At 46.7% G+C, this 25,813-nt stretch overlaps 2 long non-coding RNA genes across 3 annotated transcripts; one reads left to right on the forward strand and one right to left on the reverse strand.

Annotated features, from left to right (window-relative positions):
* Positions 1 to 1,973: 1,973 nt before the first annotated feature.
* On the reverse strand, positions 1,974 to 24,024 carry LOC120877368. Of its 2 annotated transcripts, XR_005724323.1 has the most exons (4): positions 23,753 to 24,024; positions 22,883 to 23,086; positions 7,181 to 7,309; positions 1,974 to 2,706 (listed from the first exon to the last, which is right to left on the reverse strand). It is a non-coding gene; the product is annotated as an uncharacterized LOC120877368 (long non-coding RNA). The 2 variants fall into 2 exon arrangements; XR_005724322.1 differs by having other exon boundaries at positions 22,883 to 24,024.
* A 201-nt stretch (positions 24,025 to 24,225) lies between these two features.
* On the forward strand, positions 24,226 to 25,083 carry LOC120877371. The gene is made up of 2 exons (XR_005724325.1): positions 24,226 to 24,440; positions 24,802 to 25,083. It is a non-coding gene; the product is annotated as an uncharacterized LOC120877371 (long non-coding RNA).
* Positions 25,084 to 25,813: the final 730 nt, after the last annotated feature.

Consider the following 25,813-nt stretch of genomic DNA (forward strand, 5'->3'; position numbering starts at 1 on the left):
TCAGTACATAGAGGCTGTGGGTCTGGGGGCTTCTCTGGAGGGAAAGGGTAGCACATAAGCCAAGGGATGTTGACAAGGAGTCAACAGTCAGGGACGAGAATAGACATACAACCTGAAACTGGGGTGGGAATCTTCTAACTACGTCCGTCCATCTAGTCATGCGTCACAGTTTCACCAAGATGACAATGTACCAGGAGGTCAATGAGGCTCAGAGGACACGAACAAATATGGCAGGTGAGTCCAATGTAAATAAAGAGATGATGACATAACGAGGGCCCCAGAGGAAGACCGCATGTGTGGGGGCCAAATTGGGACCACGTCCAAGGGAGGGGCTGGGACAGTCACGTCTTTCGGGGAGGGACTGACAACAGCAGGGCCACAGGTCACTCCTCAGGACTACTGGCAAAGGCAGCCCCTGGGGGAGGGAAGGCACCCCTCTCCAGTATTCTTGCCTGGAGAATCCCATGGACAGAGGAGCCTGGCGGGCTGTAGTCCATAGGGTTGCAGAGAGTCAGTCACAGCTGAAGCGACTTAGCCCAATGAAAACAGAACATCAGAAGCAATCAGCAGGCATTCACTGATCGCCTCCGCAGAGCCCAGCGCTGGGCCAGACACCGGAAAGACAGGTAAAGTGGAGGACGCGGTGTGCCTGCACACGACCACAGTGTAGCTGTGCAATGACCTCTCACATACAGGATGGGTAAGTGCCTCAGAGTGCACGCAGAGGACAGCGCTGCAGTCATTTAGGGCTGCGCGAGCATGGAGCTGGCTGGGGGTGGTGGAGGGGTGGGGTTTGGAGAGGAATGGGATCTGAGCTGGGCTCAGGCAGTGTGGCCCAGGCAGGTGGAAGGATGGGCGGGGATGCTGACATTGAGTTAAATGTGGCAGGGGGTGGGGTGGGGGGTGGTGAAGTCAACGAGCATGGGGAAAGCCACTGCATGTGGGAATTCTGGGAAGCTAGACTATGAGGTATTTGCGGCAACATGGGATCGCTGGGTGTGAGAGAAAGCAAGCACATGTGTGCATTCACAAGCAAGTACATGTGTGCATTCCGCCCGCCCCACGTGCACATGGGCGTGCACACACACACTGAAAGTGAGACCCGAGGTGGCAGCAGAGACGAGAGAAAACAGGAAATTCATGAAGAACCCAAGAAACGAGTTTGTCGGACTTGACGTGGGAAGCACTAGGCTGGAGACACACAGTGAACCAGCCGGGGCCCCAGTCCTCACGGCCTTGGCAGGCTTGTGGGGGTCCAGACAAACGGACAAAGTGGGTTTTAGGTACCAGGACAGGGGGAGACTCTAGGGTCTATAGGGACCCAAAGCTGAGGCCCTGGACTAAAGGATCAGGATAATAAGCTTTCCCAGGGCCTCCTAGTCTCCACGTCTGCAGAGTTGTGGGCAAGAAGAAATGAGGGTGGTTGGATCCTTCTGGGTTCCCCAGAGAGGCTGGGAGCCCTTTCTCAGGATGCCTTGATGAACAGGGTGTACAGGTATCCCCGTCTGTCTGGAGGGCCGGGGTTGTGGCCCACCTCTGACTGCAGGTGGGCAGGACACGCCACACACCCTCCCTTGCTTCACCTCATGGGACTGGAAGCACCTTCTGAGCCCGACACAAATGCACAAACCTTAAGGAGAACCCTGAGTGGCTTTCTATTCTGTTTCTCCAGCTTTACCGTGTAATTATTGGCTAGGAAAATTTTACTTGTGGCTTAAATTTGAAACATTTGCTAGATTGTAATTTTTTAAGGACAGACAAACATAACAAAGCCAGAGTTTTAAAACTCAGTGGTAGACAGTATGTTAAACTGCTGCCCAGGCCCCTCCTGGGGTCCCCCGACCCTTGGGGCAGCACGGGGAGGCCCAGCACCTTCGATGCTTGGGAAAGGCCACTGGGGACACGATCGAACGCTTCTTATTCTTGGCTCTTTTTAAATACATTGTCTCTCTTAAAAATGAAGACAATACGAGTGATGGAGAGGAAAGCATTATTATTTATCCCCTAAAATCATCCTTAGAAGCTCAACACAACCTGAATCCCCCACCCTGAATTCCAGGCCTGGGAGGAGGGAAGGTGGCACTTACTGGCACTGCGGGAAGCTCCTCCCACTAGCAGATCTTGTCGGACATGCTTAATTGATATTCCTGACATGGTAACACCATGGCTGAGCTGTTAACAAAGTGATACGTGATGTGACGGCTGCTTGTGGGCCACCTAGAAGGGGCACCTGCCCCCAGGAGGCCTCCGGCGGGAATCTTCCTTTGGCTTTTTCTCCTCAGGAAAGTGGCTCCATTTCTTGGTTGAGGGTGTTGTCTTTATACAGATACTCTCAGCACCGTCTGCCTAGGGGGTTGGGGAGGCTGCTGGTGGAGAGCCAGGGCCCTGATGCGTCCTTCTCTGTGGTTCTTGTGGACGCGGAGGTGGCCTGTGGGTCCATTAAAGGCCACAGGTTCACGTTGGGGCTCCAGGGGAACTGAGTCCGTGGCCGTGGGTGTCTCGAGGCCTGAAGTCCCGGCCAGGCAGGCAGGGCGAGTCACGGCTCCTCTGGGGCGGCCGCGGTGGCTTCGCTACCCCGTCTCCACCCCCTTCACTCTATTCCCAAGGGGCACTTCCAAGCTGCGAGGGCATCTTCTAAACATCACATTCACTCAGGGCTCCAAGGAGCACAGCGTGTTCTCAGAGAACATTGCTCAATTCCGTCTCCTGTGGGAAGGAGTCAACGTTTGTTTTATTAAGAACTAGCCGCGAAATAAGTTAATTCTCATCCAGAAAAAGTGAAGTGTCAGGGGGGGCCGTGGCGGGTATATTCAAGTCTCCCACTTTGGCCTATAGACAGCAATGCTATTGTTTTTATTTTTGGAAGTCCAGGAGATAATAAATTCACCACATGGATAGAGGAGGTTTGGGGAAAGCTGCCTGTGACAAGTAAATGATTTGTTTCATTTTGTAAAAATGAGGTTCTTCTTTCTGACCTAAGCCCTTTTCTAAGCATTCCTCAAAGGGCAGCGGCCTCTCCCACTGGGCTTGGACAGGAGCTGTGTGGTTGGAGGAGGGTGGCCTGGCTCTTGCTGGCCTTGCCTTCCCACGCAGTGACCTCTGGCAGGCCCCAGGCCCCGGGTTCAGTGTCTTCACCTCTGAGACAGGCACCTGTATGTGCCAGTTTGCCTGCTGCTCTAATATAAGAGGATGCTAAGCTGTGACATCAAGTGTGAGGTGGGTCTCTGCCCTGGCCCACACCTAAGGGGCTTCAGTCGTAAGCCCCTGTGTGCAAAGTGGCCCTGCCAAGAAAGCAGCATTCTGAATCATCCAAAACCATGAAGAATGTTGGCTCTGACTTCAGAAGGGCAGGATAAACAAATCCATGCCTAGGCGGGCACTTGCTAACTGACTGTCTCTGCCTTTTTAACTCCTCGGGCCCTGAGTGCTTCTATGGAGCCTTCTGACTCTGATGCTCCAGGCTGGTACTTATGCCGGCTTCCTTAAGAGCAGGCAGGCCGAGCTTGGGGCCAGTGCTCGTTAATCTTTCTGTATAGTCACCAGAAAGTCACTGCTTTTTTTTTTTTTTTTCAATCTCTACCCACAAAATAGATTGGTTCTCCCTCCAGACTGGTCAAAAAGAATAAAGCTGCACTCTTATTAAAAAATCGTCCCCTAAACCACATGCCTCAATCCAGTGAGTCTAGAGATTCTTTTTGGCTGGAATGGATCCTACAATCAACTGGCCGCTAGCTTTCAAATCTGTTTTGATTTGGCCTTTATTGAGGCTGTAGGAATCAGGACATGGTTCTGGCTTCTAGTAGAATTCGCCTCAGTTCTTCTTGCCTCAGAGTAACTGGGAACACTTTTGACTGTCCATATTTTTTTGTGTGGCTCACGGAAAATAAAACAATAGAGAAAACCCAACTTCTAGTCACAGCTCACAGCATCTTTGGCAACTAAGTAGTGAGTTCCATGGCCTTGCTGAAAACTGTCCCAGGCTTGTCAGAGCAAGGAAATATACCCAGTGCTCAAGACAATCTGCCCAAGAAAATGACTGGGATTCTGCCTTCAGGAACACCTCAGCAGTAGAGAATAATGAGGCTCACGGTGTATAAAGCGTAAAAAATTAAGCCTTTTAAGGTAAAGAACTGCATACTCGGAAAGCCAGAGATGTGGTCTCTGACTGTGAAAACTCAAACAGTGGTCACAACACAGCTAACCGTGTAGAGCTTTTGCACTTGGTCAGTGTCTGATTAATCGTCACCAGACTTGTCATGGCCTTATAGGAACTGAGTAAGCTGGGAGTGTTTCCCAAGAGCCACTGTTCGGCTGTGAACATGTAGAGAGCCTTCTGTTTTTGTCTTTTGGAAAATCTAATCAGCTGAAATGACGACTTGGTGGTCAGACTTGCACTTCTCTAGCTACTTGATAAAGGCTTATTTTGCCAGGCAAGGAGTGAGATTATGGTTAACTTGTTTTTTTTAGACTGAGGTCATCTCTATTCATTGGTGTAGTAAACAAGTTAGACTAAAAAAAAAAAGAAAGAAAGAAAACCCTTCCTTTCAAGAGTAACACTGCATTTTTATCTTCTCTGGGATGAAATGAAAGCACCATAATTTTTAAAAACAACATCCACCAGAGTATCTATGAATGATATAGAAAACTTAAAAAAAAAAGAAACCCTCAACCTCGTTTGCTCATTTCTAAGGATACTGGCAGCTTAGGTATCCTATCACCCCATGTCGTTTTATTCCTTGAGCTCTCTTACTGTACAAGGTCAAACAGAATCTTAAGCCAACATTTTCAAAACCTCTTCATCCCATTCTCAAAGATATCCATCAATGGATAATTTGCGTCTGTTCAATTAGAACAACCACAGCCCCTGTAACTGTTGAGAAAAACCCTTTGCGCTTTGCCAAAGACACGAGCCAGAAAGGACCATCAGGACAGTCTCCTTTTTGGTCTCCCGTGGCCTCGGTTTCACTTTTCCTATCAGCTTGATGACACCCGGGACGCATAAAGGATCCCTTTCTCGGCAGCACCGACGGTGCCCTGAGATCCTTGCAGAATGGGGCGGGGTGGAGGCCTCCCGGTTTGCCTGGGCCGGCCTCGCCAGGGCACTGTTCCCAGGGCGGTGACTCAGCTCTGGAGGCCACCTGCTGCGGGGGCGCTGCCACCTTCCGGGTCACTGCCAGTCACGAGGGTACAGGGACAGGGCAGAGCTGAATGGACTCAGAATCAACAACTCAGAGCCAGGTCAAGGGCAGTGCCGGAAGCAGAGCCTTTGTTTACAGAAAGCCCAGCGTTTCCAGGAGAGGCTCTCTGTGTGGAGGGGCTTCCCACCTGGGTGCTGAGCGTCTTGGGCAGCACCGAGACGGTGGGCCTTGGGCCGTGGTGTTAAAATGAGGGCAGGGCCATGGGGCAGCTCCCACTTTCAACACCACTTTGATCAGCTCACTAAGGCTTTCACAGGCAATAAAGGGTGCCCACTGCTGCAAGATACCCCCACTACATTTGAGGTCTGCCCATCACCTTCCATCACTTATGTCCACCCTTCATCCAGGGCAGCCTCCTGCCTTCCTTCAGGTAAAACCTCTACTCCAACTAAAATAAGCTGCCCCCAGCACTCTGCCCTGCAGGGCTCGCTCCCTCTCCTTTGTGCTTCTGTTTTGAGAGGCCGATTGGGCTGCTAGCAGTCAGACAAAGGGCTATCCCACCTCGGATTCTCCTCGTTCTCTGCCTTTTCTCTGGTCTGAACCTTTAAGGTCCAGTTCAACCTTCCTTACTTTACCCAGCCTCCCTGGGCCACTTGGGCATGTCACCTTCTGCACTCACCAGCACTTAGGTCTCAACTGCAAAACCACCCAATGTGCACTCAGGCTCTAATGTGTTTCGGTCAATGACAAACACTTGAGGGACCTGTGCTCAGAGTGTGAGGAGAAAAGACAGGACCTTGTGGCAGGAGTCTACCTCCCTCCCTCCTTCTGCCGCAGGAGACTCAAGTGCGCACTGCCGACGAGCACATGCACGGAGCTCTGCAGGCTCAGCAGGCTTTATGGAGGAACTCTAGGCTGGGTTTTAAAGGAGGAGGAGGGTTTTAAAGGAGGGACACGGGTGGACAAGGGAGGGAGGTGGCTTGTTCAGAAACAAGATGGCACGTTCTCTTGAGCATCTCTGCAGCTTTGGGTTCAAGGGTAGGAGGCGCTGGGGGCCGGGATCTGAGCTCGAAGGACTTGGCCCGACTGGCTGAGTACCTGTGCTGTATGAGATGCATCAATGGGGTTTCTCCTGGGTGAGAGAGAAAGACAGCAGGGCTCGCTGGGCTTGGAAGTGCTGAGGGGTGGGGCACTTGGACATACGTTATCACGTTCAATCACCACCATGTTCTTGAGCCATTTGTTTGGCAATTAATCACATGCTGCCTTGTGACATGGTCATCCCGGCTATCTCGTCCCCGATGTGGCCTGCGTGCTTGTTTTCTCCCCAGCTGGACAGTCAGCCCCATGCAGGCCCAGAAGAAGGCCTTCCCTCTGACTGCCCCCAGTGGCCAGCGCAACGCCTCATACCCACAGAAAGACAGTAACACACGTCTTTTTTTTTTCTCCTTCCCTGGTCTTTTTTTTTTAATAGAAGTACAGTTGATTTAACAGACACTCCAGGATGTGCTTCTGCCACATCGCCTGCTAAATAAGTAATTAAGTCCATCAGGAAATAATTCTTGAGTCCTAGACTCTGGATAGTACTCAGGGTACGTGTCAAAAAGGGTGTGCAGTACAGGTGGGTGGGTCCTGCTGGGCAATCTGGAGGGTGGGCAGGAAGGAGAGTTCAGCCAGCTGCTCTGTGAGGCAAGGCTTCCTTCCATCCATCCTGACTGCTGCACCTTCACTCTCGGCCTGGAGCTTCGTTGAGCTCTTTCCCAAGCTCCACCCAGCCCAGGAGGAAGTCGGTGACCTGGGTCTTTGCCTGCTTTTATTCTGCCTCCCTTATTCCTTCTGTAAGTGGTAACGGCAGTGACAGCTAGACATGTTGACACAGAGAGAAAGTCTCCCTCTCAGGTAGCTTGCGTCTTGTGGGAGACTAAGAACAGACCTGGGTCTAACACAGCGTGCTCACGTTTTCCCCACTTCCCTCCTCCCTCTTATTACATCACATTACATCATCTAACCTAAGGCGGAGGGCTCCCTGGAGGAGGTGATACCTGAGATGACTCCAGAATGCACAGGTTGTTAGCAGGTGAACAGATGAGGAAGACAGAGGAGCGCAGGCAGAGATGGAGTCTGGGGCAGTGAAGTGGGCCTTGGGGATCTTCCGAGACTGGTGCTGGAACCTGGAAAAAAAGGAGCCATTAAAGGGCTTGGAGTAGGGGAAAGACATCAGACTCACATTTTTGAAAGATCAGTTGGGAGGCCATGGAACAGCTTATTTGAAAGTAGTGACTCTGGAGTCAAAAGGGGACAAAAGTAGATGCCAAAGCAGAATGGTTAAGCCCTGCATATGGAGTGATAAGTGTAGAGAGACAGTGCCTGAGAAAGGTCTTTAAAAAGACCTTTAAAACGACAGTATTTCAGACAGTATTTGCAGAGTATTTCAGCAACAGATTACACACGCACTGCTGATGCTAGCCACAAGGGGGCAGCCTCAGACAGCCATTCAAGGCCAGGCCCTCCAGGATGAAGGGAGAGAATTCCCAGGTTTGCAAAAAAACTGGGAGCTCTGAATTCTGACCACAAGAAGTGGCTGGCCTTTCCCAGGCCTTTTGGATGAACAATTTTAGTGATGAAGAATGTTTACCATTCTCAGTTCAGTTCCTTGTAAAAGTCGATTTGAGACACATCTATTCAGGGTGGTTCTCTCCTTATCCAGAGATCTCTCAAAACTTTAGGTTTGTGACTTAGGAGACAATAAAGCATCTGCTCTCAACCTGGCTTTCTCTTCCCAGACTGCTCCCCTGCTTAGCACCTCCTGGATTCATAGATGTCCACTGACAACCCCCAGGTCTCTAGCGAGGAATACCAGACCGTTCTGCCCAGGCAGCCTTTAAAGATGGAATTCCTAGCAGACTGGATGGAACCTCCAACTTAAGTGAACGGGGTTCCCCCCCACATAAGGCAGAGCTGCTAAGTCCATTCTGAAGAGAAGATATAAGCTCTCTGAACTTGACTCATAAACATAACTCTCCCATTGAGAACCTCTTGCAGAAACCACAGAGTGTCAGGTGATTTGGGGGATGGGGTTGGGGGGGTCAGCATGAAAACTGGCGGTCCTGCCTCTCACTGGGGTATCTGATGGGGAAGCCAGCCCAGGAAGTGTTGGGAGTCTGAAACAATGTATATTGAGAAAGAGAAGTTTTAATGAAAGGGTTTTTACCAAGGAGAACTAGCTAGTAAAGGGCTTGGCCCCCATGACACAGTCTGACAATGACCCTTGAAACTGCAGGGAAAGGGCGCATGACTCTGGGACCTCGGCAGGCCCAGGGGTGTCACACCCAGGCCAGCAACACTGCCCACCGAGGCCGCGGGTCCCTTGTGCAATGAGTCACCTGCGGGAGCTCCTGGGGCCTGGGCTCTGGGTGGGGCTGAGTTTTTCCTTGGGTTGGGGGGGAGGGGCGAGGGCTGCTGTGTAACGAGCCAGTGAGGAAGGTGGGCACCAGGGGCTCCAGGACGCCCCACCCCAGGGCTCTCCTGGTCATCGCTTGCTCTGACTGGCTCTTGTGACCATGTGGGTCTATGTGCCTGAAGAGGCAGGAGGTGTGACGGATCCCTCCCAGGAACGGCAGACTGCCTTGCAGGCACGCCATACATGTTAACCCCTTCGGGCCTCACAGCAGCCTGTGAGATGGGTGCTGTTCCCACCTGACGGATGAGGAGGCTTGGGCACTGAGACGTTAAGTAACCTTAATGTGTGCAGAGTCATACAGCTAGCAAGTGGCGGAACCAGGCTGCAGACCCTGGCAGCCTGGCTTCAGGCCTGTGGGCCATACACTGTCTCAGCTCATCAACATGGGGAGAGAGAGAGGCCTAGGAACCTCCCAGGTCATCGGTGCTCGTAGGAAATAGACAGGGGGTGGGCCTCCCGGCCCCGGCAGTGCTTCCTCCACACAGCACGTGGTGCCTTCTGTGTCTTACTGCCACCACTTGCTCACGTGGCTAGAGAGACCAGCCGGCCCTCAATCAAAACAATGACCAGCCAAGCACAAGTTTTACTAAAGGGGCCCAAACCTTTGTGAGGAAATTGACCTATAACTTCCTTACTACACACAGAAGTCTTGCAGCCTGCAGAGTGATTCTAGAGATAGCCAGTTTAGCCCAGGTAGGATCCCCTTCTTTTCTCACTTATTCTTCAGCTGTATTTGATTTATAACCTCACTGAAGTTTCCCATCGATGTACCATTGCCAGCAGTTTAAACTGGCTCACCCAGAATTTTAAGAACCCACTTGTAGATGGGCATGTTATTCTCAACATCAGAACTTCCAGGCATGCCTGAATCACCTCGATAGAAAAGTGAAAGTGAAGTCGCTCAGTTGTGTCCGACTCTTTGTGACCCCATGGACTGTAGCCTACCAGGTTCCTCCATCCACGGGATTTTCCAGGCAAGAGTCCTGGAGTGGGTTGCCATTTCCTTCTCCAGGAGATCTTCCCAACCCAGGGACTGAACCCGGGTCTCCCACATTGTAGGCAGACGCTTTACCATCTGCCACCAGGGAAGTCCACCTCGATAGAGAGACCACCTCGATAGAGAGAAAGAGTGAACTATGTTCCCTGGCCCTGATTTCGAGAGAATATCATATGTAGGAGGGAAGACACTGGTCTCTGGGGAGTGGGGGGTTGGGGGTGGGGAGACACAGAGTCTCGTCACAGACTCAGGCCTGAACTGTGCGGGTTTCAAAGCTGCTCCATCAAATTGGCAGCCCACCAGGCCTCATGAATATCTGAAAACATGACATGGAAGTGAAGTGAACCAAAGCAAGTACGCCTGGCAGGGCACCGCCCGCTGGAAGTACTGGGCTGGGGGGAAACCTACGTCTCGAAGCAGCCCTGACCAGCTAAAAATATCTTCCACTTCTGCTCTTGTCCGTCTGGTCACTGTCCTAGACGCCAGCTCAGCACAGCCTGGTCCAGAGAACCTATTACATCACCGTCCACCTCTACTTCGTAACTGGATAAAGATGACGGGATCTTCTCTCTTTATTTTTTTCTTTCTCATGGACTCGAATACAAAGTTACAGGCTAGGATATAACAACATTCTGTTAAAATGTACATGCCAAGGGTAGCGAGCTGTTCCAGCCTGGCATCTCAACTTTGCAGGTAGAATCCTTTAAAGGAAACCACTTCCTTGAACTATAGACTAGCAGAGATCCAGCTAAGTGTTGGCACTCCTGATGAGAGTCAAGCAAACAGGATCTCATATAAAGGAAAACTTCTGTGTAATATGCCGCGTGGTCAAGCTGCTCTGACCTCCTGTGGCTTCAAAGCTCGTCTGCTCTATTGCACAACCCACAACCTTGAGAACAATCGGCTCTTCCTGCCAGCAGCTTCTCTGCGTCCACCTGTCCCTACAGGTAGTAAAAGAGGAGAAGGATCAGGAATCAGTGTTTACACAACACTGCAGAGCACTCTCTTCCTCCTGGCCCTGCCCCACCCCCCCGCAAGTGAGTTTGAAGTTCATTTCTGCTAAAATGGGGGAGAGGTGATTCAAAGAGCGATCGCACGGAGAAAGAGGGAAAGGTTCAGAAAGAGGGAAGGCTTCGTGCAGCCAGAGGCCTGCCCTGACCTTGCTGCAGTGCAGAGGAACCCTTCCTGCCCACTTGGGACTCGGGAGAGGGACTCGCCTGCAGGAGGCAGCCAAGCTGCTCACTGAGGAGGCTCAGACATCAGATCAGAGGAGGTTTAGAGTCAGAACCTGCCCCACCTCCACTCCATCTCCAGGAAACAGCTCCACCCAATCAGCAGACCACCTGCCCCAGAACTTCGGGGGCCAAGAACGTAGGTTGCACTTCACAGAACTGACCAGGAGTTTTGTTTTAATCCTGCCGCCTGGCTGTCTTCCTGCTCACAAGACTGGCACGCGGGACCACAGTAGGGCAGGCAGATGGTCTGTTTTAAAGCTGTTTCCATGTCAAGTCACTTTATAGTCCTGTGGGCATATTCTCACACTTTGGGGCGCCTGACATGACTGCTGGTTTCACTGAAATCTGCATCTGCTGTAGATCCCCTTGACAAGCGACAGTGGCAGGACAGGGAAGTGGCAGGTGGCCTCTGGAGGCCAGGGTTCTCCTAAGAGCCTGAGACCTCTTGGGTGGACGTCTTCTGGAGCAGAGACGGATTAAGCTGGAGGCCTCTGAGCGGCCGCACCTGCTTGCCCCTCCCTCATCTGGGCCACACCAGCCTTCTTGATCCTCACAGGCCAGGCTGTCCCCCACTCCAGAGCTCTTGACTGTGCTGCTCTCTGTGCTTGGAAACTGCCCCCCGGTGCCTCCGTAGACACAGTCCTTTCCCATTCTCCAGCTCACCTTGGAAATCACCTCCTCAGAGAACCACGTGAAGGGAAGGCTCTGTCTCATCACAGCACATTTCCCCTGGTCTCAGGGAGCCTGGGTTTTAATAGGCTGTTTTTCTGGGCATTTATTCAGGTTCCATGGCGACAGAGGTCACTATCCTGTGTGCTAACCAGTGCCTGGCACGCTCAAGAAATCTGTGTTGACTGAAACAGCCTGCCTTGACCTCCTCAAGCTGCTCTGATCTCTGCATGTCCTGGAGAAGGTACCTCCAGCCATATCTCCACCTCATCCTGACCTTGCCCACCCCCCCCAGGAAAACCACAGTAAATGCGGGGATGGCTTCTCACTGTGTGTGAATGAATGAAGTCACTCAGTCGTGTCCAACTCTTTGCGACCCCATGGACTGTACAGGTGCCTTCATCCGTGGAATTTTCCAGGCAAGGATATTGGAGTGGGCTGCCATTTCCTCACTGGGAATAACCAGGAACAAAAGGAGGCATCTAGACCACTGCTGAAGGAATGCCTAATGTTCTGTCATGGTGGCAAAATTAATCTGTGTGCAATTAAATATCCTCCCTTTGACAACATTCCCAGGAGTACCCAGAACAGGGCTCAGTATGAAATCCTCAACTCTTCAAGTTTAGGGAGTGCTGCCCCGAATCTCTCTCTCCTCCTCTGGCTCTGTTGTATTCCACGGGTTCCCTGCTTATGTTAATGACACAGGCCCTGCATTCCAGGTGAGTCAGTCACCTAAGCCCTGTGTGTCCAAGACGCTGCCAATTCACTTGCTTGCCACCTCCGCCCCCACCCCACAGGCCCGGGAAGAATACCCCCATCTGATACTAAGATCTGTTCAACTGGTTCATTACCTAGCCCACCGCAGCCAGGAGCCTCTCAACAATCTCTGACTTGCCAAGCAAACCAGCCCCCAACTCACATCCTCTTGCTCACTTTCTCTGTTCCTAGACCCCTCCCCCACACACACCTCCCACCTTGCTCATTTCTTACTCCCTGATACACCAGGATCTTACTCAGTTTGCTTAAGGACTTTACCAGAACTCCGTCAGCCGTTTTTTTCCAAAAGCTCCCCCAAATTAAGACCAGCAGCGGCCTGGTCTACAAACAAAATATTCTCCGTCAACACCTTGAAATCTGGAAAGGATCTGGCACAAGTCACTGGAAGGTTTTCACGGAAACGCGGGTGAGGGTGGGGGTTAGGAGGATGCCAAGGAAGCCAGCAAGAAAAATTAACACCCGTTGATTCTTCCTCTGGATCTACTTGGTTAGGGCAAGAATGGCACGCTGCTTTGCTCCAGAGTCTAGTAGCTGTGTTAAGACTGGCCTTGGGATATTCACATGGTATATTAGAGCATAAGGTGTGGGGTCAGACACCTGAGCTCAAGTCCTGGCTTTCCCACCTCCTAACCACGTATATGCACGGGGGTCAGCTGCTGTTTCCACGTCAGTGCAAAGGGGTTAAAGGAGTTGATCTCCCTGTGTTGCCATGAGCATTCAGTACAGCAAAATCATGAACGTACCTTATGAACTGTAACCACTAGGTACTGTATATATTGGTTTCTCTTACCACCAAATACGCCATTTCCACCTGTCTCTCATTCGAACATTTGTAGAGCATCTGCCGTGTCAGGCACTGTCCTGAGTGTCAGAGTTTTTATTCAAAAGTTGTTGTTGTTTAATCGCTAAGTTTTGTCCAACTGTTTTGTGACCCCATGGACTGCAGCCCGCCAGGCTCTTGTGTCCATGGGATTTCCCAGGCAAGAATACTAGAGTGACTTGCCATTTCCTTCTCCAGGAGATCTTCCCGAACCAGGGGTCAGACTTGCATCTCCTGCATCGGCAGGCAGATTCTTTAACACTCAGCCCCCAGGGAAGCCCCTATCCAAAAGTAAACAATAGCAATCCTGGGCCAGCTTTTCCAGTCAGGAAAAACAGACGAGAAACAGGAAGGTAGACCTTAATATAACATGTGCATGAAGAAGTAAGCAGAGGGCACTGTGGAAGCATTTGGGGCACTTGACCTGGTCCTGAGCAGTCAAGGACAGCTTCCTGTAGGAGGATTCATCTGAAGGGAACAGTAGTGGTTGGCTAGGAAGAGAGGGAAGGAAAGAGCTTCCGTGTAGGGCGCATGGATCGGAGACCATGGAACAGGGAAAGGATGGGGTAGTGCCAAAAGATGAGACCAATACACGAAGGGCCTTTGTGCTACAACAGTGGAAAACCAGTTCCCCCACAACTGAGGCAGTATGTAGGCAGTCAACCAAACAATAACAGTCTCATAAGACAATAGATTTCTGGGTCCTGAGATTGTGCTTAAATTACAGGGCTTGAACTTACTGGAAGGCACGATATTAATGAGTTTCTATTCACTTCCAATAATAAAGAGAAAGGGATTCCTCATGAGCCAGCCACACTGGTCTCTCTGGTAGCTGGGATGGCTGCTTTGCTAATTCCCTTTTTGGACATTCTACTCTCTTTTAACCAACAGCGCATTTGCTGGAGCCTCGGGGCTGTGCTGCGGTAACATATATGCATCATTAATAACAAGCTGCAACCAGGTGATCCAGAGCAAGGTTAGGCATGAAAACACGCAGCTTTGGGGGCTGCATTCATCCTCCCTAATACAGTAAAAGCACCACGGAAGACAATGGACTAAATGAAGCCTTGCAGCCCCGAAGAATAAAAGTACCTCCAAAATATGAGTTGTTTATGGAAACTGAATAGGATATCAATTAAGAGCTTGGGTTTAGGAGCCAGACTGCTGTGATTCCATCCTGGATCTTGCACTTACTACCTGTATAATCTTGGGAAATAAAAACCTTTCTGCACCTCAGTTTCCTGTCTATAAAATGGGTATAGTAACAGTACCCGCCGCATAGGACTGTTTATTAGAACAGACAACCGAGTAAAGTACTCCGCCTACTGCCTGATGTGCAGTGCCCAGCTAATACTGTTAGCTACTGCTGTTAGCAGTACAGATCTCTCAAACCTGTGCTGGGTCAGGTCTGTTCTCTCCTATTGTTTACATGGATGAAAAATTAGAGACTTGAACACAGAAATGACTTATCCCTGTTAATCCTGCCCCCGGAAGACTGAGGCGACAGGAAACACAACCGTGGTGTCCAGGAATCCCCATTAGTCATGGCTGGTACAGTTTAGGTCACAGCTAACTGACACTGTTACCATCATAGTGGTGGTATTCCAGTTTCATCTGAGAGGGCTCTCAATTAAATCAGTACGTGCAAGATTCCATCCTGGAAAATATCTCCAATCTATCTAAAACAGTGTTTCTGTGCTCTCTGTTGTTGTTTTTAAATCCCTGAGAGTAACACCATAGTGTTTCATGAGCATTTTCTCAAGACACCTAGCTTAGAAGTTAAGGATGTACCCCCAGATCTTATTTTCCTTACAAACCTGTCATATAATCCCACTGCCTGTGAATGTACCCAAACCTCATGCTTAAAAACTTCACAATTGCATTTCGACTCATTTTAAAGCTGGTTTATATTTTTGACATGTTAACCCCTTTGGGGATATTAAGGTTCCAAACAGGTGTAACCCAGTTAATAAATAAAGCAGCTTACACAGGAGTCCCAGTGCTAATGTTACAGGACCTGGTAAATAACTTCATACTCCCTCCACAGCATTTATGATCTCACGGTCGTATGTCCTGCAGACCAGGCGCAGAAGCTAGATTTTAAAACTAGCTGTGGATTCAGAAGATGATTCGTAAACCCCCGGAACAGCCTGTTGATGACTGGTGGGGAGAGCAGGTTCTTTCATTGGTCTGCTTTACATTTTAACAGCGCAGAAAATAACAGGTTAGAGTGGTGCTTTGTAACTACCCTCCCTTGCTCCTGGCAAATTAATGAAAGCCCAATCAACTCCCTACTTTAGTATCTGGGTATCTGTTAAGCAGCACTGGGCTGGGAGAGGTGAGCATGGTGGGGTACAATGGTACTGGGGAGGTGGGCAGAGGGCTAAGGGTGGGGCAGCTGTGTGTTCAAAGGCAGGGCAACAAGAAATGGCCTGGCAGGTTTGGGAAGCAACATGCTGAGTCTTGCTGGAGAGTAAAGGTGAGAGGGGACAGTGGCAAGGGAAAAACTCAGGTTATTTAACTTTTCCTTCCCTCTGAAAATTCACTCAAATAGGATGCCTCTTCTGAATACTGGTATTACTAGAATATTAACTTGGGTTAGGTTGTGTTACATTTTTTTCAGTATGGCTATCTTTCCATTTCAAAGCACTGGTTAGCTCCGCTTCTAAAATACTATCGCATCACTGGCTACGAGCAGAGAATTCAGGACAGAGGTCAGTGTCGCCACAGGCTGAGCATCCCGGAGGAGGTCCGGGCAGGAAGGTGCTCTGTAAGCAGCTAGTCAGCTAACAAGCTTCCTGTGAGTAAGGCTTTCCCCCTCTGCCCGGTCTCAGGAATGCCCTCTCATTCCTTTCAGAGGAGCTAATGGCTTTAAAATTCTAGCCCCAGATCCAGAGTCTGATGAGCTTCATCCAGGGTCTTAACAGCCTGGACAGACCGGTCTTCCCAGATTTCTGAGAAGGAGGTGAATACTGACCTACACTCAAGGTTCTAGACTAAAATCACAGGATTAGGATAAAGAAAAAAAAATTCTATATAATCTAATAAAATCAACATTGCACAGACAGAAAATTGAAGCCTGGATGGAGAAAAAAGAAACAGTACAAAAATGAAACGGCAGTTTATTTCTAGTGGTGATCATGAGGCAGTCTTTTAATGCAGGCTGTGCCTTTTCCCATCAGCTACTTGTACGCTGGCCCAAGGGGCAGATGCTGTATATCAATCTGCAGTGAGCACACAGCTGCAAACCCATCTCTAAGCGGGGATGCCATCAAGCACCAAAAACCAAGGGAGTTTAAGGTGCTCATCATTTAGGCTGGAAAAGAGGTGGCTAAGCTCCTTGACCTAAGGTTTAGTTGTTCTGATCACTTGCCATGAACCAGGGACACTCAAAGACGAACGTTAGGAGGGCAGGTCTGGGACAGGGCAAAGCGACCTGCATGCCGAGGACTCTGGTGGCAGAGACTGATGGCAGCCACTCAGGGAAGTGGCTGACTTTGGCAAGCGCCTTTCCTCAAAGCCCACTGTGGCCCAGACAGCCCCTTCACCAGCTCTGCCAAGGCCCATCCACCACACACTTCCACCAGCATCTCGGCGTCTACTGAGTGGCCTTTCTGTCCCTTTGCAGTTCCAGTCGAAAGAACAAAAAGCAACTGTAGTGGAAGGCGGAGCTCATGAAGGACGGTGCACCCATCGTGATGTGAATGACCATCATAATCCCAACAGAGCGAACTATATTCATGAAATTAAAGGGCCAAAACAAACCAGGCAGTTTCTCTTGGTATCTGTTAGGATGTTCACTATTTTACTGCATTAATATAAATTGCTAAAAGTTTCCTGTTGTTTAGTTGCTAAGTTGTGTCCAGCTCATTTGAGACCCCATGGACTACAGCCCACCAGGCTCCTCTGCTCATGGGATTCTAGAAATCAAACCTACAAATTACAGAAAAAAACCAGAATGAAATAAAATGTCTTTGAGTCCCAGATTTGAATTCAAACAATGATTTAGGAGGTCTAAAAGTTATCGGATGAACAGATAGACGATAAAGGAAAGAGTGGTAAAATACTAATTGCAGAATCTAGTTGGGATATATATGGGGGTTAACTGTAAAATTCTTTCAGCTTTGCTGTGTGAGACTTTTTTTTACAATAAGATGCTAGCTTAAAAGTATTTTTATAACCTTCACTTGGGTGCTAATATCCACCAAAACTCATGGACTCCTACAGCTCAATTAAATAGTACAAGCTCTTGAAATATAAAGTAAAAGCAGCACCAAAAAGCAACTGGGGAAATGTAGACTCTGCACACAATGTTGAGGGGTTGACTGTCAAAAAATCCATCTGGATCCATTTGGTGGATTTTATATTAAAAATGTTTTTAAAAATTTCTGATTAGATGAATATTGTCTAACTTACGGTGGGGAGGAATTCCTAAGCCCAAGGTAAAAGAAGTCACAAGGGAAAAAAAAAAAAGCATAGACAAAAAATCATTTCATTTTCAGCTAAATAAAATGTAAAGTCTCTATATCTCAAAAAATCATAAGCAAAATAAAAAATCAAAGAAGCTGGGAAAAATATTTGCCACAAATGTCACATACACATAAAAGACTAAATATATTACAGAACAATGCAAATGCAATATAGAACAATCACACCCCAGTAGAAAAGTTGGTAGTGGGTGTGAACAGAACATTTACAAAAGCAAATAATGGACTAATCAGCACATAAAGAAGGTACACTTTACTGACAGCCAATAAAAATGCCACATGCCTGACAGAGTATTCATCAAATAGCTATTGAATAAATCAACCAAAAATAACGTAATGTTTTTGCCTAAAGACTTAAAAATACATAAAACTGTGTATAACTTGATATAGTTTTTTCCAGAAAACAAACAGGCAAAGGATAACAAGAATCTTTAGGAGTTCAGCTCTTGTGACTTAAGTTCACTGCAAGGAATCTCCCCTAAGGAAATCACTGAAAATTTGTCCAAGATACACGTACAGGCTAACTACTGTCACAGCAAAGGAACTTCAAAAAACAAAAAAGCAACCTACTAAATGGGAGAAAGTATTCGCAAATGATATGGACTGATAAGGGATTAATGTTCCAAACATATAAACAGCTCATACAACTCAACATCAAAAAGACAACTTGATTAAAAAAATGGGTAGAAGACCTAAATATACATTTTTCCCAAAGAAGACTTACAGATGGCCAACGACGTTCACCATCACTAATTACTAGAGAAAAGGAAATCAAAACAACAACGAGATATAACTTCACATCTGTCAGAACAGCTATCATCAAAAAGTCTACAAATAGCAAATTTTGGGAAGGATGCAGAGAAAAGGGAAGCCTTGTACACAGCTGGGAATGTAAACTGGTACAACAACTATGGAAAACAGTATGGAGGTATCTCAGAAAAACTAAGAACAGAACTACCACATGATCTAGCAATTGCACTCCTGGGTATACATCTAAAACAATAAAAAGTAAGAACACCGATTCAAGAAGACAGAGGTACTCCAATATTCACAGAGCACTATACACAAAAGCTGGAGAAGGCGATGGCACCCCACTCCAGTACTCTCGCCTGGAAAATCCCAGGGACGGGGGAGCCTGGTGGGCTGCAGTCCATGGAGTCGTGAAGGTTGGACACAACTGAGCGACTTCACTTTCACTTTTCACTTTCATGCATTGGAGAAGGAAATGGCAACCCACTCCAGTGTTCTTGCCTGGAAAATCCCAGGGACGGGGGAGCCTGGTGGGCTGTCGTCTATGGGGTCGCACAGAGTCGGACACAACTGAAGTGACTCAGCAGCAGCATACACAAAAGCCAAGATATGAAAGCAACCCAAGTGTCTATCAACAGATGAATGGATAAAGAAGATGTCTGGGGTATGCGTGCGAGCGTGTGTGTCTACACACACACACACACACACACACTCCCCCATATATACACATACATATATTCAATGGAATATTACTCAGTCATAAAAAAGAATGGAATTCTACCATTTGCAATAGCATGGATGAACCTAGAGAGTGTTATGCTTAGTGAGATAAGTTTGAGCAAGACAAACACTGTATATTTTTATATGTGGAATCTAAAACTATAAAATAAACTATAAAATATGTATAGCAAAAGAGAAACAGACTTACGGATACAGAAAACAAACCAGGCGGTACTGGTGAGGAGAGTGACATGGGGGAGGGGCTGTATAGGATTAAGAGACACAAACTACCTTTCATAAAATAGAGAAGTAACAAGGATACATGATATAGCACAGGGCGATACAAAATATCGCCATTATTTTGTAGTAACTTTAAGAGAAGTATAATCTATAAACATTTTGAATCACTATGTTGTACACCTGAAACCAATAAAATATTAACTATATTATTATAAATCAATTATTAAAAAAAACTTTTCAGGAAGATTCTAGTCAAGATATAATTAAAAGTTTTATACTTAGAAAAGGATAATGATTGTAATGTTAAGATGGCTTTTAAAAAAATGGAAGCAAACTGAATACTCCCAAATTAGAAAACAATGCACCATTAAAAACATTTTTAAAGCATTTTAAAGCACATGGAGAAGATGTGCATTTAATGTGGGATATAAAAATGCCTGTACAGAGTGACGCTGCTCTTGCAACTGTGTGTGTGCGCACACACACATATGTGTGCATGTTCTGGAAAATACTGCAAGGAAATAAACATTTGCAAATATTAACAGAACTTTGGGTAATGGAATCAGAAGAAAATTTGTATTTCTCTATTTTATTCTATAGTTTAAAAGAAGTTTCAGGAAAAACTTTTAAATACTGTACAAACAATTTAAAAGATTGATCTACTACTTTAGAAACAAGTCTTTACACAACTCAAGACCACCACTGACTTTAGGCTGTTGCTGCTAACCCACATTTCAAGGTCCAACCCCATAGAAACCACCTTCGTGCTCGCTCGGCTCTTACACCTCCGCCTGTTCCGTCCATGTGACTGTCACACGTCCAAATGTCGCCTTGTCTTCCCCTCCAACCTGTTTTTCCTCTCGGATTTCATTCTGTGGTGAACGATACCACTTAACCTAAGCCACTAACCTTACTTCACCTTTTCCCTTTTTTTACCTCGTACATCTCTCTGGAATCCATTGCCCTTGGTGTCCTCATCATTACTTCCCTGAACAACCAGAGGAGCTTTCTTTCCATCTGGTCTCCTTGCCTCTTGCCCAACCCATCCCCCTGCCCCAACACACACTCACACACACGTACACACACACTCCCTTCAGGACAGCCCCATGATCTGTCTTAAGTGCACACACATCTGGCCTCATGACCCTCCTAGATGGACACCTTCAGGCTAACACAGCACAGCAGGATAGATCCCTGTATCAATGGCTCTTCCTGCTTCATCTCTTGTCATTCCTTTCCCCACACCTTCCACTGTACCTACTGCTCTGAGCCTCTCTCCTTCCTCTCTTCCTCTGCATCCACTCTTCCTCCTGCCTGAAGTCCTCACCACAATGCCTGCCTCCCTGGTCCAGCTCACTCCTTAAAGGCTGTCCTTTAAGGATCAATTCGGACGCCACTCCATCAGGAAGACTCACGGATGGCGGCTGAGTGTTTCAAGGCGCCGCACTTATGCCGTTTTTATGCAGCCAGAGCAGTAAACCATACATTGTGACTCTGCTTTTGCAGCCAGACTGTGCGCAGCCAGCAAAGCAGGTCCTCAGAGCTGTGGAAGGAATTAATGAATGTTTCTGCCACCTAAAACAAAATTCCCTAGTTTCATCTTGAAAGAGAGCCCAACCAAAGATTTCATAACTTCCCTCAGCCACTTGTTTACTTTATCATCTTGGCAATCGAGATAGTCTTTCTTATCTATTAATCAACAAAGAAGTGTATTTATTATACACCTTATGTCCTGACAACTCTGGTTTTATTTGAATCTATTTATTCTTGCCGAAGCTCTCATGTCAGTGTTACAAATGTCCCTACACAGGACAGCCATCAAAGTATAACAATTTACTGAAAGCAAGCAGTGTGCTACAAAGATAAATCAAACTGTTACTACTTAAAGACCTTTAGCAAGAAATCCCTTAGCCTTTTGGAGACTAAAACCTCCAGTTACTTTATCTTTTTCTAGAAGAGTATATAACTTTCTGTTGCTTGCATATCAGAGCTCTCCACAACTACCCAAAATCTTTTTTCAAATGTGACTCAGGTTGCACACAAGAATGAGTTTGACTAATACAAGCCTTACTTTCTTACCCTTTTATGTCACACTCCTTTTAATACACTCCAGAATCATGTCTATTTTTTCCCATGTCAGCGTTACAGTACTGACAAATTTAGTTGACGGGCAAGAAGGGCTACATCTTTTTCGTGGTGTTTTGTGTGTACTCAGCTAAACGACCTTATATACACCCCAGCAAATTCCTTCTGCTAATGTAGAATCACTTCTCCAATTTGTTACAACTAGTATTATTTATATTTCTGGGGTTCAGATATTGGCAGTCCTACCTGGCTTGGTAACACACACAATGGAAATCAAAAAGGAAAGCAAAGAGGTTTCATTACGTGTCAGGAAACCTCTCCTCAACTGTTGAACGTTGAATCCTCAAGTCTCTACCGGAATTCACAACGTACTTGACAAATATCCAAGGTTAAACATTTAGGGATTCTGGAGTATCTGTCTGGAGGTTCTGATATTAATGATTCTCTTTGTCTATTTAATATCAGTCACATATTCTCTACTCTTCCTCCTTTTCTCGGACTTTGTACCTCCACCTAGCGACCACTTCTTTTCAACTTAGATGCCGCGTACTTTCAGTCTCAGTGTTTGCTGGGAATGGCAGTGTCACAGTGAGGTCTCACTCTTGGTGGAGTCCTTAACCTGGGGCCCACGGACGAGCGCCGCTGTGGCCGCAACGGTCTGGAGAATGTGGGCAAACATTTGTGTGTGAGTGTGCTAAGAGGATTCACGGCTTCCATCACAATCTCAAAGGGGCCCAATATGCCCTGGAAAGGTTAAGAACTCCATCTCTAAGGCATTCAGACATAAACCAGTAAATGGAATAAACAGTACAGCATGACAAAGTCAACTTTTTTCTCCTCCCTCTCCAAGAAGAATGAGAAACTCTCTAATAATTATACACTAAATGACCGCTCCTTGAGGGTGTGATCTGGCGGATCCATCATATATGAAATTGTACAGAGGCCAAAATCTATCTAATACTTCAAATATCAATCACTTCAAACACCTCAGTTTCTACTTTTATCCAAGTTCAGCATATTTTCTTTGTCCACTTTTGAAACCTTTAGCTGATTTGATAATGCTGCTTTAAAACCAAAACACCATGAATCAAGTTTCTCTGTACATAAATATTATGTTACTAGTCAAAAATTTATGCCTTAACAGCAATTATATTATTTTTGCTGGAATATACTATTACCTTCCATACCTGTGTTTTAAATAAATTACCCCCAAAATCACTTAATACAAATATGTCAAAATAAAAACTGCCTCCATGTCAACAAGCTGCGAAAATCTATTCTATGCAAATAAATCCCAACTCTTCACTTTCATTGTTGTCTACAGGTTATGCTGTCTTTTATACTATCACTGCACCCACTGTATTTTTTACAGGTCAATATAAACTGTAGTGTAAATGTGCCAAGAAAAGAATGCTGTTTAAAATGTGTCCTTGGATGAAATGCCCTTTAGAAATCGAGAAGCAAAAACCCGCAAAAATCAGAAACTGCTGCCATCAGTACTCACCACCGAACGGCCACACAAGGGATCCCCAGGAACAGGCTGGACTTGTCTGGAGGCAAGGGACTGAATTCCATTAGGAGAGCAGGCAAGTAGAAACAGCAAGTGGCAACACTGCCTTCCTCCAGCTCATCTCATTTGCAGACACACAGATTTTGGAATCCTACAGGACTAACAATGAAAACCACACTAGGTTGTTTTCTCCAATTCCTATGAAATGAGTCAGGAGGTCAAACAACTTCTCCACTCGGGAGAGACAACAATTTCTGAAGCTGCACTCACTGTTTCCAGTAACTGGATTCCTTCTCTTTCCCTAGATAAAAGTACTGTCAGTCATCTGTGGCGAGCCCACCGGGTTCTGAATGAGACACATCACAGATACTGCCAGAAGGGTTAGTATCCTTCATGGGGTAGTTTCCCCTTGCGAGTAGTCAGGAAGACAAAAATCCAGTTAGGAGTAACACGTGGATGAAGTTTCTTCAGTTAAAAAGAGTTGGCAAAACTTTTTCTTTGTTGAAACCATATAGTCATTTCCTTCACACAAGAAGATGGAGTGATAGTTAAAATAAATACAGATGGGCAGTAACTGCAGTAACTGGGCTTTTTAAACTTTTAAAAGCGCCTTACAAATGGCTTCCGTCAGTAAAATAGCCTTTCTTCCTCAAAGGGACTAGTATATTCAAAAGATTCAACGATTATTCAATTAATCTATGTTCTGAAAACCTTTCACAGGCTTCTATGAGTCCTGCAGTGCCATCCATTAAATCATACAAAGCAGAAGTATTTAAGAGCTTGCTAGCAGTCCTCTGAATCCATGACTCAACAGAGGATGAGCCCTGGGTTAGCAACAATCTTCAGAATCTACCACCTACTCACCACACATAACATTTCTTGCAGTTAGCGACCTTCTTCACAGGAGATCAATCAGCTACTAGCAACGAATCCGTAATTCCAAGGACTTCTACAGTGTAGGCAAGTATTAATACATGGACGTGTGTCGCTAAACACAGGCACATAGATCTTCCGTGACAGCGCGTCAGGAGGAGACTGGAAGTACTTTTGCTTTCTGTATCGAGAGTACTTTCTTTCCTTTTAAAGAGGAGGTTTCGTTTTGATCTTGAGACATTCTCTCTGATAAAACCACCAACTGAAAACCTGCCATTATAAACGAGGGATTTCACAACATTCATTCCAAAAAAACCGTGGCTATTCATTTCTGGAAGTGACTCACTGCAGAAGAATCACTGGCAGTGGAGGGAGCGTTGATTTTTAGAAGACAGCCCGCCCTCTGAGAAGTGAGCAGAAACCTCAGCGCCGGCGGCAGCCACGTGCCTTGCGGACCCCCCATCACAGCTTCCTGAATCACCACCACCAAGATGACGCGCGATGACCAATTTCCTCTTGTAACTCCCTCAGTACACAAACATCCTTCGGTCTGTACGCCCTGAATATCCCCCTGCTCCGGCAGAAAGGTTCAAAGAAATCTGAGCGGATGCACCAGCATTTCTCCACCTGTCAACGTTCAGCTGCCGGCGAGTAACCAGCATATGGATACTCACTTCCTGTGAGTATTTCTAAAAGAGCTTATGATATTTCCTTTGGAGGAAGAAAAAAAAAGTGGGGAGGAAAGCACTACGGGGAGGAGAAGTAACTCCAACAAGCCTGCGGAGCTAAGAGCAGGCAACGTGATCGCTGTTTACCAGCCACGCCTAATTTTAATTTGGTTTCTCAACCCCTGTGTAATTAAGACAGCCAAGAGAGAACAGCATCAGGAGAAGGAAAAAAAAAAAAGACATTTCACAAATGCTTAGACCTTCCGTGCGCGTGACCAGAAAAGTAATTTTAAGATTGAAGTGAACCAATCTGAAGCTGTTTAGGGCATTAACCCTTCAAGGAAAAAAGTTATTTTTTTTGTTTGTCCCTAGCTTTCAAATATGGAAATCATCTTCCCCACCCTGGGCGCTGAGCACACCAAAGACACAGCCTCCGGATGCCATCCCCACGGTCTGTGAGAGGAGACAACGTTTTCAGATTTGTGATGGGAGCAGAAAAACAAGTATCTAACACCCTGTCACATTAATACTGACCAAGTGATTTTTGCACCAAAGCACCCCTCGAAAACCAAAAGGGCTAAAATATGACCTTTTGTATTTCTCTTGTCTTTTAACCGAACCTGATCACTCAGAGAAGAGTTTCTTGACAACTGGGCAAACTAAGAAAAACTGCTTTTATCCCATCTTAAATGTCAGAGCTCGTTTTCTGACGGGACGAGTAGACATTTTGCTAAGAGATGAGCATAGGAAAAAAAAAAAAGCCTGCCCTTTATTTTCAGGCTGTTAATGTGCTTCTATTTGGGTACGAATGGTGGGGCACGGGAGTGGAGGAGCTCATGAAGGCAGGAGGAGAAAGCACAAGCTTCCACTGTAATGGGACTGAAGAAGAAAAATAAGCAGATCAACGTGTTCACATATCTGTTATACAGCACCACTAAGCCCTCAATTTCTAATGTAGCGACACTGAAATTTCTACCCTAGCTTCTGTATTTCTCATTTTTTGAACACTCAAGCTAAACACAAAGAATATATGTGCAAAATTTAATAAAACTGTCTGTGTGTTATATTCTTGAAAGAAATTTGCATGAATGTGAAATATTTTTATAGTTTTACCAAAACTGATGTTTTAAAAAGAAGAGTATGGAAACCATTTGCATGGTGTGAATATAACCTTCAAATTGAGGATGAGTAAAAAAAGAAAAACAGCGTCAATAAACATCCTTAGGGATTTCATTAAAAACCAACTATACTACTGAACAGTCATCTCTCTGCCCTCACTCCCAAGACCTCATCATGAATTTGCTCACTGTCAAAAGGCCCTCTCTGTACGATGTCTAAAGAAGAGGAACCCTACATGGAGGGCAGTTTTAAATATCTACAATTT

Source organism: Oryx dammah, unplaced genomic scaffold, assembly GCF_014754425.2.
Source record: "Oryx dammah isolate SB20612 unplaced genomic scaffold, SCBI_Odam_1.1 HiC_scaffold_18, whole genome shotgun sequence".
Taxonomy (NCBI): domain Eukaryota; kingdom Metazoa; phylum Chordata; class Mammalia; order Artiodactyla; family Bovidae; genus Oryx; species Oryx dammah.